Raw genomic sequence first — 16,677 nt, forward strand, 5'->3', positions numbered from 1 at the left:
CCAAAGCGCGTTGATCATTAACGAAATGCATGAGGCAGAATGAAATGTGGGCTGATGAGGTATTTTTTTAAAATCCCTGTCTGTGCCAACACCTCGTGAATTTAAATCAGTTACGACACGTAATCAAGTTAACCCGCTGGCATGATTTAGATTGAATTCTAAATACAGAGAAGAACAATTGGGTTGTCTCCAAATAGAATGTATTAAGATAAATTGAATTTGACCCCTGGTTGTGTAATTTTAATTATACTGGCCCTCATTCTTTCAATCTCCAGCAAGTAAGTACAGAATTGTGTTGTAACCGCAGTTGCATAAATCGAAAAAGGGATGATTTTCAAATTTAAACTTTAATTAAATTGTTACCTATTTGGTGTACCTTAATATTTGGAAGCATAGCAAATATCATATTATTATTTTGTAAGAAAGTGTTATAAGTTGTTCCATTATTTACGACAACCTCGTCGCTTTTGTTCCTGCATGCAATTTAATGGAAATTGCCAAAGCTCATCAGACGTGCTGTATTTATGGCCTCTAAGATATTCTTGTTTCTGAAATAATTTATCATTAATTACTATAACGCATTCATCTAAGTTAGTCCACGTGTTACCTTAAAGTATTTAAATTTATACACAATAAATTATAAATACATTTAGAGGTTCTTACTAGTTTGGTCGGTGAAATTTGTTAAAATTATTGGCATTAATAGAAACGGCGATAGATAGATATGCACCCCACAGTAATAGCAATAAGGCAATAGCAATAGCAATAATCACCATTGCAGCGCATGACCTGTCCCGTAAAGAGGATCCTTTTGAAAGGTAGAATGTCTTCATTTCCCGCAAGCGTGTATTTAAACGATTAAAAGAGGAAGTTTTCCCATATTCCCAAACTCAGTGGAAAGAAGTATTCCCTTTGACCTCATGTTCTTCTCACTTTTTGCCCTGTCACTTACCATTTTGTGAAATATGCCAAAAGAATTTCTTTCCGATTGAAGGAATATTGTATACAAATAATATCTCCTTGAAATTTCAATGGGTGTTACTCAATACTGAGCTAAATATCGTAAATGGATGTGAACTTGGAAAATGTTCACAATAACCCTTGTCTTATAAGGGTTTCCATTGGTGTAGGTTACTGTTCACTATTTATCCAATGCAATCATGAAACCTTCTTGATGAGGGTAAAAAATAAGGTAAACTATACACTTACACACACTTTTAATGTTTTACGACCAGGGTTTCGTTACTGCGCAACATCATCAGGTGATGATGGGTGCGCAGCATCGAAACCATGGTCGTAGAACATTAAAAGTGTGTGGAAGTGTTAAGTTTCTCTTATTTTTTACCCTCATCATGAAGGAATTCCACAAATTTAAGCCTGAAACTGTTAACTTTATGAAACCTTCGGTTGATTTCATGAAAAATTCGTGAATTCGTCATATTCTCATCAACTTTATCGTTGAAGTTAAATCTAATAATTATCTAACGAGATTGAAGATTTTTATTCAGTTAAAGAGCATTATCTTGCACAAATAATTACCGTCAGTGATAGCCGTCCTTATATTATACATGCACACCGCCCGGGACAATTCAGTATTTGAATGATCAGCAGCAACATGGACGATTTTTTTTATATTGACATACTCGAAGCGCTTATAGTGCAGCGTAAAATGGAAACGGAATCTGTAAAATTTCTATTAAGCATAACAACTGCAAATTTTTCACTTTACTTGTTATATTAGAAAATGGACGATATAAAATTGTGGTATTCCTGTATTTATAAGAGTGGGCTCAGAAACCATTTCTTTTCATTCTATTCCCTCCTGATCTACATTTCTTGTTCTAAGAACACGCGTGCATCGGCGTCCATCAGAGAATCTTAGCCAGCTTTACTTGAGGATTGAAAGCCTTTCTTGAGACCCATCCAACGCGGAAAAGGTCTTGGTGAAAATTGAAGAAACCTTTGCAAACGGAATAAGGAGTTTGAATTGCCGAAGCCTTAACGAAACCCCAGCGAACGCTCCAACCCAGCAGTTTGATGCTCGGATGCCCGCTTTGACGAGGCGAGACTCCCATCTCCCTTCAACACCCCACCCGCTCCCTTTCCACTTCTTTGCCGCGGCGTCTTGGCTTTTTCGCGACTACGCAATCACCAGCGGACGAAGTAGTACAATGGGGAGCAGATAAATGAAAAAAGACCAAGATATTTGAAAGCCTCGCGCGAAACAGGGATGCCCCATCCCCCTCCTCCTTTCTTCCAGCCGCGTGAGGTGTAAAATGAATTGACGCCATCGAAATTTCCGCCCAGACAAACACGCAGGGATAAAAATTCCGTCGCTACGACGAAGGGTGTGGGTGGACAATCGACTTTCCATTTCCACTGCGAGGCGCATTGCGCCAGGAGTCGCTTGTGTGCCGCGGAAGGGATAAGGGGGGGTCAAGCCAAGCGGTGGTGGGAGGCAGGAGGAGGAGAGTGCAAGGAGAGAGAAAATGAATGGCGAATAGGGGGGTTAAGGAGAGGCTAGGGAAGAGAGGAAGCGAAGAAGGAGGTGGGAACGAAGGCGACGTGTGAGGGTGCACGGGTTGCCCCGGAGAAGGCGACGCTGTTATTTCTCGAATCCCCGGAGGTGACGCCCAGGCTCTCGTAAAATGATCCACCGTCGGAGTTTTCACTCGGATGTTCTCGTAAAATTTTGGGATGCAAAACTCTTGCGTCGGTATGTGGGTCAAGCCCGGACAAGCTAATGTCCTCCGCTTAGATCGAATTCACCGGAAAACCTTCGACCCGCCATGTGTGTTTCGGATGCAATCGTGAATTAGTGCTTTTCAGAGCTTTTCGCGACGAATTTCGGATGTGTGTGTGTATATATATATATATATATATGTATATATATATATATATATATATATATATATATATATATATATATACATATAATATGTATCAATTTAGCACTAGCGAACAAAGACAATGAATCCCTTCCTTCTCTTCCTTGAGAAAGGTTGCTTGGACCACCGAAAATTCGAGAGCTAGTTGGTTTCTTTTCTTGTTTCTGTGTTTTTGTCTCTGTTCGCTGGAGCTAACTGCATATACATTATTATTCATATCCGTGAGACTTTCACATAATTTTTATATATTCATATGTATACACACACACACATATATATGTGTGTGTGTGTGTGTGTGTAAGGATAACGGATAGGAACACACAAAAAGGACGAACACAGGAGAGGTGGGGAAGGTGGAATCGAACGGATCACAAGAGTAAAAATATTTCCTTGACCGGGACTCAAACACCGGATTTTTCCACTTTCCGGGCGGATTCTCTTACCGGGTGGATGCTCTACCTTGAGTCATTATGACAATAACTGGTTACCGCAGAGGCAAATTGTTGCTTGCAAGTCCTTATAGGTACATTAGAGTACAAGCCGTGGGGGTGTGTAACTTACCAGTAGCTTCTATGAAGTTCTCAGTCGACTTCTTATTGTTAAAATAGGCTTTGAGAATCATGGTAAAGTTAGTATTCCCTTCCGTTATCTTGAATGTACTACTTCATATACTCCATTAAATTGATATTAGCCTCTCTCTTCCCGCCCTGCCATTTTCCCTCATAATTTTCTTCATCCCTGATTCCGTTTCCGTGAAGGTTCGTTTGCCGTTCCACGTGCTATATTAGTGGTTTTTCTCGAATGCTCGCATAGACGCTGATTTTCCATCTCGTATTTAATACAATTTTAGGCCTAGGCGTAAGATGAGCGCACATCACATCAGCCCCCGGGGAATAAAACTAGTACCACGATTCGTCCGAGGAATTGACGTTAAATACTCACGGTAATAGGTAATATTGACTCCACCCCGTATCTCGTTTGCTTCGTTTTGACTCGGATCCTCAATCTAAAAACGACGTTGTCTTGGCAACGGGGAATGCGCGTGAGGACTCGGGCAGGGAAATTGCTGCAGGGCGGAGTGGGTGGAGAGAGGAAGGGAGGGGGAAGGGCGTGGAAGGATTATGGCGTGGCTTTTAGGGTATAAAGACGTCCGCATCATGGTGATTAAAGCTTTCACGTACAAATGCCACCCATTCGTTATGGATTTTAGAGCCGTTTGTTTATACAGTATTACAATAATGTAGTTAGAACGAAAAATATGCCGTGTTCTAATTAAAAGAAAGGGAAATCTCGCCGGTTAACATTACTTATAACCTTCTGATGTACTTTTCTCTCCTTAAATGATATGATCCCAAGCCAACGTCCATTTGCCTATAAAATTTACCTATATTTTATATAAGTAGTCACTACTGTTTTGACTCTTAGCAAGAGCATTTCCCAGGTAGTTGGGAATGAACTTCAAGCTGGCTTGTTGGATTGTTTCCGCGAAAACTATGTTGAAACATGTTTTTTACAATTACACAATGTATTGTCAACATTCATTTAAAACATAATATTTTTAATTCTCTTATTTTTAACGCTTAAAATATATTTAATGCTCGTTAATTTCTATACGTGTGGGCAAAAGTATAATACATGGTATCCTAAACTATATTTCACTGATAATCTTTCATTACATAGATTACAAATTATAAGTTACTCATAATGATGCCTTAAGATCTCTTTTAAGTGTCTAGCAGAAGGATTTATCATTGAAAATATAATATTGTATTTAAAACATAAGGAGCCGCAAAATACAAATTGAAATAAATATATTAATAATTCGTCTTATTGAAAGCCTCGTTCTACTTTCAGCGTCAAATCTCATTTATTTAAATAATTAGCTGACTATTTTATGAAATAAATCTCTATTAGGAACTACTGTGGTACGTGTGAGTAGGAATTTGAATAGCATACAAAATAAATGTAAACATGTCAAATACTATGGGAGGAAGGATCATTGCAAAGAAAGTTACTATCGATATAAAATAGAATGATATGTGTAAATAATTCTTCATAATTTGTGAAGCAAAAAAATGTTAGCAACAGATTTAAACAACCTGCAAACATTTTGGGATACAAAAATAGTTTTGAGTAATATGACTTGATTAGTGTTATGTTGTTTACATCCTTACAATTTATTTATCTGTTTTTTGCCCTTGTGCCTTTTCACAATTGAACCATTTTTCCTTTGTTTAATTTATGTTAGCAGTGTTGCAAATACGTAATGATCGTAATAGAGGGTACAAATTATGCAAATCATGACCGTGTGAAACAGCTTCATTTCTGGTGTTCTTAATCCCCGCAAAACCTTCCGGAAAGACCGTTATTTTTTTATGAAGAAATATTTTTTATTTACCATTGTAAATATTTGCAATTATTTTAATATACATTAAATTTTGTTATCATATTGTTATAATATTTACATTTAAAAAACACTTCATAGTTTTCCGTGTGAGTAAAACTTCTGCTTGTAAATGTAAAGTAAATATAGTGAGGTTAAGAGAGTGGAAAAACACCCCGCAAAGCCCACCACTTTATAGTACCTGTATTTTACTTTCATTATCAATCGTTTGATAATAAAAAACTGATAGAGCACAATTATAGCTTTGGAAGGCAGAATAAATCAGATTTCATGGAAGCTAAATAATGATAGAAAACACTACTGAGGACATTTCAGGGTGTACAAGTATTTCAGTTGCTGAACGTTCTAATATGAAATATTTTCACCCAGTTATGCAAGAGTCCATTTTCTACGGAAATTGCATGGTAGTAGAAGGAAAGAAGTGGGATGTGAAGCATATAAGTTAGGTAAACCATTCTCAGTGATGACGCCTGCTTTGGCGGCAAGGCGCCAAAGACGCCAAAAGTATCGATTAATGTTTTTGGGGGAAATGTACGGATTTATCTCCGCAAAACAACAGGTTTGGACGGTCTCCATCCGAGTCACAAAAGCCATTCAACCCCTTGGATCCACCAGGTCTCCTAGCTTCGACCGGAATATGTAAAAAGAAAGTGATTTTCCATCGATCGAACCCCCGTCCTTGAAAAATAATACTAGCCTACTATTGCTCCGGCCTCCCTTCATTGAGGCATTGAACATTCTTGCGATCCGGAACGCCGCGGCGCCAAGACGGAATCCGTCCCTCCCTTCGCTTTGCTTCGCTCTGACCCTCCATCGCGACGCATTCCTGTAACGAATCCATCCGCATTGTGGGGAAGGGAGAGGGGAGGGCAAATGGACGTCTCCTCTTCGCGGTAGGAGCGGGAGGTAGATGGCGAATGCCCTCCAGGAGACTCTCCAGCCCCTGCTCACCTCCAAAACACCACTGCTCATCCCCCCCCTTCCAGGGAGGGAGGTCCGTTCGCTCTCCGTGCCTCGCCTCTTGGCCTAAGGGAGTTTCGATTAATAAAGCCGTGTGACGGTTTTAAGCGGGAGGGGGTGGTTAGGACGGGCGGGATGGGGCCTTGGTTGAAGAGAAGCGGCTACCCGGTTCGCACGACCCACCGGAAGTAAATCACTGGGAGGAGACGGTGCATGCAAAGTGACAGCTTATATCTACCCATTAAGGGGGGCACAATGATTGGGTGTTAATTACGTAGTTAGTAAGGGGACGCACGCTCATCCCTTCACCTCGTCGTTCTGATGGGCAGGCGGTGTATCGCGTGTGATGACGCGGGCGAAATTTCTTGGGCCTCAGGGACGATCCGGGGGGGGGGCGGAGGGAATGCCGTCCACGCACTGGGTCCCCGACGAACCGTCCGAGATCTTTGACTCTGTCCAGTGCGGGGTGAGCGGGGCGTTTAGGGGGAGCGTCATGGTCAAGGAGACTAATGCTTAGATCTCGGGGCTCTGAGACTAAAGACAAAGCGCCGAATGGCGTCGTATATGACGCTTTACATGCGTACCGAGGCACACTTTAAAATTGGGCGTCGTCTCCCAAAGGTCGCTGGTAATGGCTCCAAAATTAAGGTCCCAACCCTCGTTTCCTTTTTATTTCACCGTGGTCGCAGTTGAGGTTTATGGATGGCTCCATAAAGAAGGAACTAAAAGGATTTGCGTGCTTGTCTAAGGTTTTGCATGAGAATTAACGCCAAGGCAGGTACTTATGTGGTGAATAAATCCGGTAAAATTTTATTTTTCCCAAATTTGATGGGATAAAAGTTCATGCAGGACAGGAAGAACCAGGCGAGTGTCACGTGCAATTAATTGCTGTCGTATCTTCGTTACATATTTGATACGAGAGGGGTAATTCCTCTTTTATCTCTTTATTCCATGTATGTGTGTGTGTAGGAACAAAATACTTCCAAATTTTTAAAGCTTTTTCTTAAAATTTACTGAAAATATATAGTTTTCCATAAGATGTCTCAGTTGAAATATAAAGTACGTATTCATCAAAGTCACAGTTTGCATCAAAATATGGAAAAAATAGGTGTACGCGATGAAATAATTCCGAAACTTTCTAATTAAAATGGCTAATATACTCGCACATGGTTTGCAAGCCATTGGCACAACACGATAAGATATTCTATTTTGGAACCCAATATTAACCTGATATTTGTGAATATCTACATTTTCAGCATTCATTTCAATGAACTAAGAAAGTAAAAGTCACGTTACATTATAGTGATCGGAAAGACAAACGACAGGCGAACATTGATAAATTTAAACAATAAAAAACCAGAGAGGGGTTTTTTGTGATTGGCTATTTCCCGCCACGTATTGAGCAAAAAGATATTCATTACATCCTTTAATAATGAACGCGGTTACGCGTAAAAAATGATCTGTGAAATGAACGTGGGTATGGTGTAAATTTAATTCCCTATCTCATCGTGCGTATGACTTCGTTGTCCACAATGTCTGTTATTATAAAACCTATTTACCTATATATTATTGCATAAATTTATAAATCTCTTTAAGCGTCGGATATAACTGTCTTAATAAGTAACCAGCAATGCTCTTACCAAGAGTTTCTTTCATGCTTGTGACTTTAATGGTATTACTCGTAGCCTATTCTGATAACGATTAAAACGTTTCCTAAGTTAATAAATTTATGGAAATAGGACAGCAATTAATATATGTGCTTAGGTATTCCAGAAGTTGTGGCCTGGGAATCTTTTTTCCAGCTGCTATTCTTAACATTCTAGTGAAGGAGTCCACTAGCAAAATCATTTATTTTGCAGTCCAATAAAATCATCATGACCTAATTATTTTTAGATTGATTAAAACAAAAATTATCTTTCTGACCATTCCATCATATCAAGATAATATTATGAATTTTGTTCTAACCGCTTTTGAGAAGGACGATGTTCCCGTGCTGCGTGGCGAAGGTCGACTGGTGCAATCATTTCCCTTTGATCCTGCGTAAAATCCCCGCCCTCCAGGCGTGATACCGCGTGGGTCAAAAAATAACTTCCTTCCGCCCACTCCCCAACTCACTTCCGTCCACTCCCCCTTGCATCATCATCAAAACGACCCCCCCCCACTTCCACAACACTCCTGCGGACGCGCTCGAGAGCTCGCCCACCGACCCACGCGGTGGCTTTGAGCTTGTCAAAAGCGGAGCGTGTCGGAGAGAAAGATTGGGAGGGTAGGGGAGGCGACATCCAGTAAAGGTTAAGCCTCCCACACTCCCTCGTCTCCCGCCGTCCCCGAACCTCGCCACACCAACTTTAACTAAATCAAGAGTTTTTCTCTCCTCCTTTCGTCACTTCGGTCGGGACCTTTCAGAATTACAGCCTAAACAAGCAAGGGAGACGAGATGGGGACTGGGTTAGGGTCTCACGGAGTAGACGAAAAGTCTCACACCCTCTCCTTTCACGGAGCATCGCTGAAGAGGATGAATCGAGAGGTAAAAGGTCGTGGGAGGAATGGAGGGGGGTCGGGAAGGCACATTCTCTCAAACTACGCTGTTCCGATAAGCGATCCTCAGCTTCCCATGCCTCCAATTCACCCACCGCTTCGGCGCCTTGGAGACCGCAAAACACGACTAACCTTCCGCATGAACGCCCTTGAGCTATCCCTTGCTTAACGATGAGGTGACGCTCCTGACAAGTCATGACTAAGTGAAAGCTTATTAAACCAGAGTTATTTGACTTCCCTTTGAAAAGAAATTATATTCGCTTAGGCTTCTGGTGTACTTTACCGGATCATATATGTAGATAAGTGGGTCGCGGTAGTCCAGTGGGTAGAGCGTTGGACTGCTGATCAGAGGGTCCCGGTTTCGATTCCCGGGCAAGGCACTCTGGGCACCTGCAGCTCCACCCAAGCTATGTGATTTTTCGGATACCAGATCTTCCTGGGAAACCATAACTGGCACAGGGAAAGGAATTGGCCCCCCTACGCTAATGTGTGAATTTCACACGCTATATAGGGCTTAGTACTGGGTGATCTCTACCATCACCTACTAAACCGACCTTCGGGTTGATTACTGTGTTTATGGTTTTTTTTAATATGTAGATATTCATATTCCAATCAACACTGGCCGATATTTTATACTTCAAGTAGCCTGATGTGAAAGTGAAGTCAGTTTTTGAAATTAAGCAAAATAATCGTAAAAATAATGTATATTGTATGTTTACTGGTCGGTTGGTCGGAGCATATTAACCCGGCTTGTAAATCATGAACTCAGGATATTCATTTCAAGCTTTTCGAATTTCGCTAAAAGAGATATCTTGTGTTACAAGTAGAAACATCAGTCATATTTCCTCTTCGCCAAACGAATGCATCACGCAAGATCGATTTTTATGAAATGGACACTTTTTTAGTTTGCTGTTCCCAATTCCCTTCTTCTCCCGTCTCAGTTTCCACATTCCCACTTGCTCACCCACATCTCGAGACTCCTTCCCGCGAGAATACTCGCAGTCACTCCTTCCGCCCTCGGCATGGAAATCGCAATTCCCGAGTACGCCACCTGATCTCTTTTATGATGTGACTTCAAATGGGAAATTTTTTTCCACGACCTTCTTTAATTTCGTTTTCCACCCACTTGCATTTGTGTGTGCACCTGTTTTTATGAGGAGGGGACGTCCGAGTATTTCCGAATATCTCCATCCAACATACAGAGGATTATCGTGTGGAACATTTTCCCGTCCACACATTTTTCATCTCTCCCTTGATATCTTCGAATGAATATTTCTAAACTACTCTGTCGTAACTTTTACAAAGAGATAACCTTTGATAGTTTATTTTTTATCGTTATGATTTTCATTTTGCCATTTCTATCGTATTTTGCAATGCAACTTAAACTCAATGAGACTGTTTACCCTGTCATTCAAGCCTTCTGATAAATTAGAAAATTTTTGTGTCACGAAGAAGAGCATACTATATTTTCTTAAACGAGTGAAGATTTCATAAAACCAAAGGATAAAAATCTTTCAGGGAGAGGAATCGTACTTCGTTTCCTACTTCCTCGGACGCCATTACTCTGACTCAATTAACTTGATGCCATTATCACGCACAGCGTTAATTAAATCGAGTGTGGGTTATGCCATAACAATTTTGTATTCAAGAATGCCAAGGTCAACACTATTACGTAGATTATTCATGATGTTATGAGTAATATCACTGGGGGTGCGGAACAATGAAATTTGGCAGGTGTAACTAAGGTGATTTTATGCATTACATTTCTTATAGGTTTTTCGTTGTTTTTTCATCATCGTGCTGTTTTTAGTAGCCCCCTCATTAGCCTTATTTTGTGAACTCAATGAAAATCAAAATATGCAATATTGTCTTTTTTATTTTTATTATTACCAAATTATCATCTAAACAGTTTTGTCCTGATTCGCACCAGCTTGATGCGCGACCACGAGAGAAATGGTTGCTGGTGCTGTGCGGCAACCTTTTCAAAATGCTCTTAGCTCATCACCTTTGAATAAAATGGAGTATATATAATCCATTCGTCAACTCGTTTTAAAAAAGATACTTTAATATTACATGGTTTTCATGAAGAACTGATGGCAAGGAAGTACAGAAAATAAAAATGCAGCTTACATGGCATAAACAACTTTCAAAAGTATTTGTAATCGTAGTTCCCTCACAATTTCACTTCTTTTGACTTTATCACGTTAAATTAGATCCATAAATGGTGGAGTTTTTATCGACTTCTGCAGAGCTTTTTCGTTTTTTCTCTCCGCAAGACCTGCATGTAGTCACTCAACTGCGCATCTGTTAGTTGGCCAGTTGCGTCATCGTAAGGGTGTTCTTCATGAAACCTTTCGAATGAGTTTTTTTCTCCAATCGATCCGGTACTGGCACGTGCAAAAGCTCTATAACAGGTGAGGATTGTTTTGTCGGCTACAGCTTAGTCGTGCATAGTTGATACTCAATCCCAAGGCCGAAGTTCCAGTTTGCGGGAGCAACCGCTTATCACCCAGCACAATGGAGAAAGGTGTCTAAGCCAGAACAGTGGCGGATCCCTGCCTGCCCAGTTTTTCGCTCGGTGTGGGCACATTGACCAGTTCGCTGCCCATGGGATGCAAGCGGCACTCAAGTCCATTGTGAATCGTGTGTAATCATATGCACGCGGAAGGGAATAGTGTAGTTGTTATTATTCATTGAGTCGTCAAATCGTCGCCTTGGGGCAGAAAAAGTTCGGGCGTCTTCCTTTATCCATTAATGAACGCAACAATAGTTTTACACGGAGCTTTAAATGAGCATTAAAAATATTCTGCGAGAGGTATTTCGTTCGTGTTATTAATTCTATTTCTCTACATGTCTCTGGTAGAAAAACTTATCATTGGCAGAAATGGTAATCAGGAGCATGAAGCGTTTGACATACCGAAAATTAGTATTGGTAGTCGTGGCTTTAATATAAAGCGTTGATGAGCTACAATTGGTACAGCGCCAAAGGGTCAGCATTTCCTCCCTCCCCCGCTAAACTACTCATATATTGGAGTGCCTGTAGTTATTTATCCGAAATATATAGTCTAATCAATCCTAAATTAATTTTGATAAATGATAATTATGTCTTATGTGGGTGTCTATCTTTTATTGAGCTCATTATAAAGCGCAGTATTTGCAAATTTCCTATGATATTATTATACTTCTTAAGCTGTTTATTTTAGCATATGATTCTTTTGGTATCTTTTCCATACTGAATAAATAAATATTTCGTAAGGCTTCTATGAAATTTTCTTCCCTTAAAGGATCAGCTTCGTTAATTTATTTTTGTAGATAACTTTGAAATATATTCGCAGAAAATTTTTATCCTCACGGAATAATCGTGGGGCTCTATTTTAGAGATAACATCGCCGGGAAACGCAATATTCTTCAAGTAGAGTTGACTTAAGAATGGCCCTCTGTCATACCAAATTGACTTTATTTAACCTTAAATTCAAAGGAAAATTTTAATTGTTCGCCATGATTACATACTCATTTCCGGATTCCTTCTACGTAAAAAAGTAATCAAGTGAAATAAAGAGGGTCCGAGTTAATTTAATTTTATGAGATTACTGATCTTAAAAACTGGCTAAAAATAGTGCAGAATTTTATTTTTAGACAAAAAGTGCTTAAAAATATCAAACAACAGTTACAACGAAATAATTACGTTTGAAGTAGTAGCATCTGGAGTTATCAGAGGAAAGGGCTCTCCTCCTTCCCGCTTCATTCTTTTTCGGATCAACATTGCTCCCGCCTATAAATTCCCACGCATAATTGGCACTTCATGAGATCATCTATCTTATTGCCGCTTCCCATTCCAGCATCCTTCGGGCCCGGGGACGAAACCGTCTCCGTGTAACACTTCGTAATTTAATACAAAGAGGTTTTGTTTCTTCGCGACGCGTAATTCTATACCGTGTCTTTGGCTTTGAAATCAGTGGCGTCGCTACTGACTTGGATAACCGTTAAGCGAAGAGAATTTTTGAAGATAGATGAAACAGATGGGGCTCACCACTATGAACCGTGTAGTTCTCGAAATTGTAATTCCGAAGTAGTGCACACATTGCCAGCGCCCGGAGAATCCGAATAAAATCTCGACTTGGTGACGGATGTACTCTCGTGGAAGCGATCGTTAGGGAAGAAGACCCTCAACTGAGATAAAGTCGGTCGCATGAAGGGAAATATATATGTGGGTAAATGGAGATTGGTAGAATATTGGAGTATAAGAAGTAGAACGGAAAGACATCTTCCGTCGAAATTAACCCATTGTAAACTAAAAGACCTATAGTTGATCATCTTTCAGCGTACGAAGCACTGTACTTAAATTGCTCACCGCGTAAGGATTCAAATGTTGCCATTTACTCGGACGTCACCTGATTTCCACTTGCATTGTCCAATTTTTCCATAGGTTTGTTAATTTTTAATCCTTTTTTGCTGAGTATTTTTGACGGAACTTATGCGTGTTTGGAAAATACTGAGTAAAAAGTAACATTTGCATCTTTATGATTGGCCAATACTTTTCATTTGTGCAGTTCTCTTCAGTCTTAGCCATCGCTCGAAATAGCGTCTCATGCTTTTTCGTTGCAAAGGTTTTTGTTTCCAGTCTGCTTTTCCAGACAACTCCAGACATTTTGTCAGAAAAACTTGTTCAAAGGAACGTATCCGCCTCGCAGAAAGGCAAAAAAAACACCCTGACTATTTCCTCCCCTTAAATTTTATATTCCGTCCTTTCCGACTCCATCACCCATCCCCATTATTCTCAGATGTAGTTGCACGTCAGTGTTCACTATCTTCGCGTCATTTCCATCTCCTTACCGTCGTGATTCTTCTCCCTCCCTCCCCACTCCTACTTTCCTCTCCTCGTAAAACCACCCGACTCTCCCCTATTATCTGCCGTGAAATTTCGTGCGGGGTAGAGAAGCCCTGGGTGGGGGAATGTAGGGGAGGGGGGGAAAGCGGCATGATTTGTGAGACCAAGGTTTCCGTAGCGGTCGCTCGTTGCATCCGCCCTCTTCTCAACGGAGAAGTGTGGGGGAGGTAGGGATCGGAGGAGGAGGAACAGGAGAGCGGGGACGGAGCAGAGGGAAGGAGAAACCGCAGGGGGCGCCGTACCGAATCACCCGAGGCGGCTACGGATGGCAAGAAAGGCGGGAGGGAAGTGAGGGAAAGAGAGGGAGTGTGAGGAGAGCTGAGGGAAAAAAACGAAGGAGCGTGGGAGGTAAAAGTGATGAGGATGAGGAGGAAGACTGGAGGGGGAGACGGCGGGAGCCCCGAGGGAAGAAGTGTTCGGCGTATGTGTGTGTGTGTTATTTGTGGGCCCGCCTCATAAATTCGCCCGGTACCTGAGAGGGGGACTCCCCATCCTTCCTATTGTAGTTGGCGGTTATATAATAAGTTTGCGGTGGAAATTTAAGGAATACCCTCCTTAGGATATTTACCGCCCGCCATCATCAACTACTGGTCTGTGACAATTGGTTACCACAAGCTGTCCTCTGAACTCACGTAATAATCTCCTTCACATCTTTGGTAGTAGTAGTTTTGAGGGGAGGCGACCGACAGCTAAGGTCATTTGCGCCATAGGGGATGGATAGGAAAGGATGAAGGGTGGAGAGAAACCCGGCGTCGGCATTAGCCTACTCTTTACGAAAGGCGCCAAGGGGTCCGCAGTTTAACGTCCCATCCGACGGACGGCGTACTCACTCAAAGTGCCCTCCACAAAACACCTCAAGTAGGGATCGAGATACCTCTGAAAAATATTCAACACCGCCGGGATTTGAACCCGCGCCTACATGGTGGGAAGCCAGTACGTTAGCCCCCGCACCATCTCGATCCCCTTCACATCTTTGTAGATCATCTCCTACCGTCTACTCAGCCACTACTTTCCTTTGGTAGCCTCATTCATACTTTCTTTTTACTCTTTTCTTTTCCCTCATTCAAAATCATCTCTCCTCCTATCCTTTCATTGCCTCCATCAAACTGTCCTTTCTCGTTACGGCACGACTGAATCTACATGATTTCTTCGAGGTTTTTGTCTTCAGAGAGAAATGTATTCACGTGAACAAGAGTGAGTCAAATTGGTTGCACACGCCACTCAATCCGGAAAGACCCGGATGAATTTTATTCGACCGAGCAATCCAAAATCAGAAGTCTGCAATTCAAAAACGTATATAACATGGGGGAAATAATCCGTAGATTATTTCACAAAGCTCCAAGGTGTTTTGTACATATTTCTTATAATAAGAAAAAATTGTTTTCTCTGCAGACAAATAGTTTCTGTAAACTTGGAAAAATTTGAAGAGTTATTTATCTCAATTTTTCCAGAGGTTACAAATGTCATTCGAAATGACATTGTAGAAGCACTCCGATTTCATGCTCTCAGTAATCAAAGTGAAACTGAAAAGTATAAACTTTATTTCAGTCATTATGGATTTGTCGAATGTTAGGACTAAAAAATACAAAAAATTCTTCCGATAGGCAATGGTCGTGATAGGAATTGGAAGGGTTTGGGAAGGGAATTTAGAGAGACACGGAGCAGCGCAGCATTTTGTCATCGATTGTATGCAAAAGTAATCGACATCGCGTCTGCTCAAATTTCAGATAGATTTTCTGAGATTGGGGAAAGAAAAGGCGATTGCTCAAAAAATGATGTATCCTTTGGTTAAAAGTATGGTTTTCCATACTCAAAATGCCTTTTTGCTTTTTTAAAAAATTATTTACTTTTAAAATGCCACTCCAAATCTGCGATTGAGTATTTAGTGTTTGTATGAAAAATTATGTATCTCCATTTGATCAAAGATGAAATCATCAGAAATTACGCATATTTCTTTGATACAAATGATGACAGTAAATTTCAACACTATGCTTACAACTCAACTTAAGAATGTACGTATGAAGTGACAAACATTGGTGGATTCATCTTTACTGGTACAGTAACGGAATGCGTCGGAGCATAAGAGGCTCTTTGCACTAAAAAGGATGAAAGGATTCTAGCGGAAAACACCATTGCAAAAAGGATTTATACACGAGCTATCGTCTCTTAAAAGAGCGTTTTAGAAGGCTTGATGAAAAGGCCGTCTTTCTAACGTCCTGTCATAGGGAATGTTTGACAGTAAAACAACAATAGGATTGCACTCCAATATAAGTTCACCTGGTAAGGCAAGATTATTTCCTCTTTCCTTGAGGATTTTCCCTAGATATTTTATCCAATTTATACGTTGGATGAAATATGAAACTTCAAAGGGTATATCGTCTTTCATGCGTCTGTTTCTATTTTTTTAATTTTGTGGCCCTCTTTCCTGGATGATACGTTTTAACTCTTCCGTTGAGGAAGCTTTCGCAAAGTATCCTCTTTTCCTTCTACTCTCTTATTTTCCTTCATTTCCCAGAATTTAAATCACCAGTAGTGATTTTCAAATGATTGCTCTTGAGGAATTGGTTCAAAATTAGAAAGGCATGTTATTACAGGTTACAGGTTACTACAGGTCAAAATTAGAAAGGCATGTTATTACCTGTACATCAGAAAATTACGGGTATTTAATGTCTTATTTCCTAGTACTGTTAGCGTTTTTAAGACATGCAACCTATTTGTTTCTGCTTGAACCGTTGCTTGAAATGCTTAGTGCAATTGGTAAATGATTTCCGTGAAAAATTTTTAAAAAATAAAAATATATGTATCTTTCAAAAATTTTAATTAAAATTTGTCGTATCTTATTATCTATTCTTAAAGATTATTTTTCTAGCTCATGATTTTTTAATTTAGATCTTGCATTCTCTCCGCCAATTGTAGCATGTTTTTGTTTTCTTTCATGTAGCAAGATTGACTACATATTTACTAAAGTGTGACCAGGACGCTTCATATACTTTCAAAAT

General features: G+C 40.4%; 1 protein-coding gene across 1 annotated transcript in view; it reads left to right on the forward strand.

Annotated features, from left to right (window-relative positions):
• LOC139689526 (TBC1 domain family member 30-like) overlaps nucleotides 1-16,677 on the forward strand; it is a 355,900-nt gene that overhangs the window by 197,352 nt on the left and 141,871 nt on the right. The window lies entirely within an intron of this gene.

Source organism: Hetaerina americana, unplaced genomic scaffold (assembly GCF_022747635.1).
Source record: "Hetaerina americana unplaced genomic scaffold, ioHetAmer1.1.p SCAF_24, whole genome shotgun sequence".
Taxonomy (NCBI): domain Eukaryota; kingdom Metazoa; phylum Arthropoda; class Insecta; order Odonata; family Calopterygidae; genus Hetaerina; species Hetaerina americana.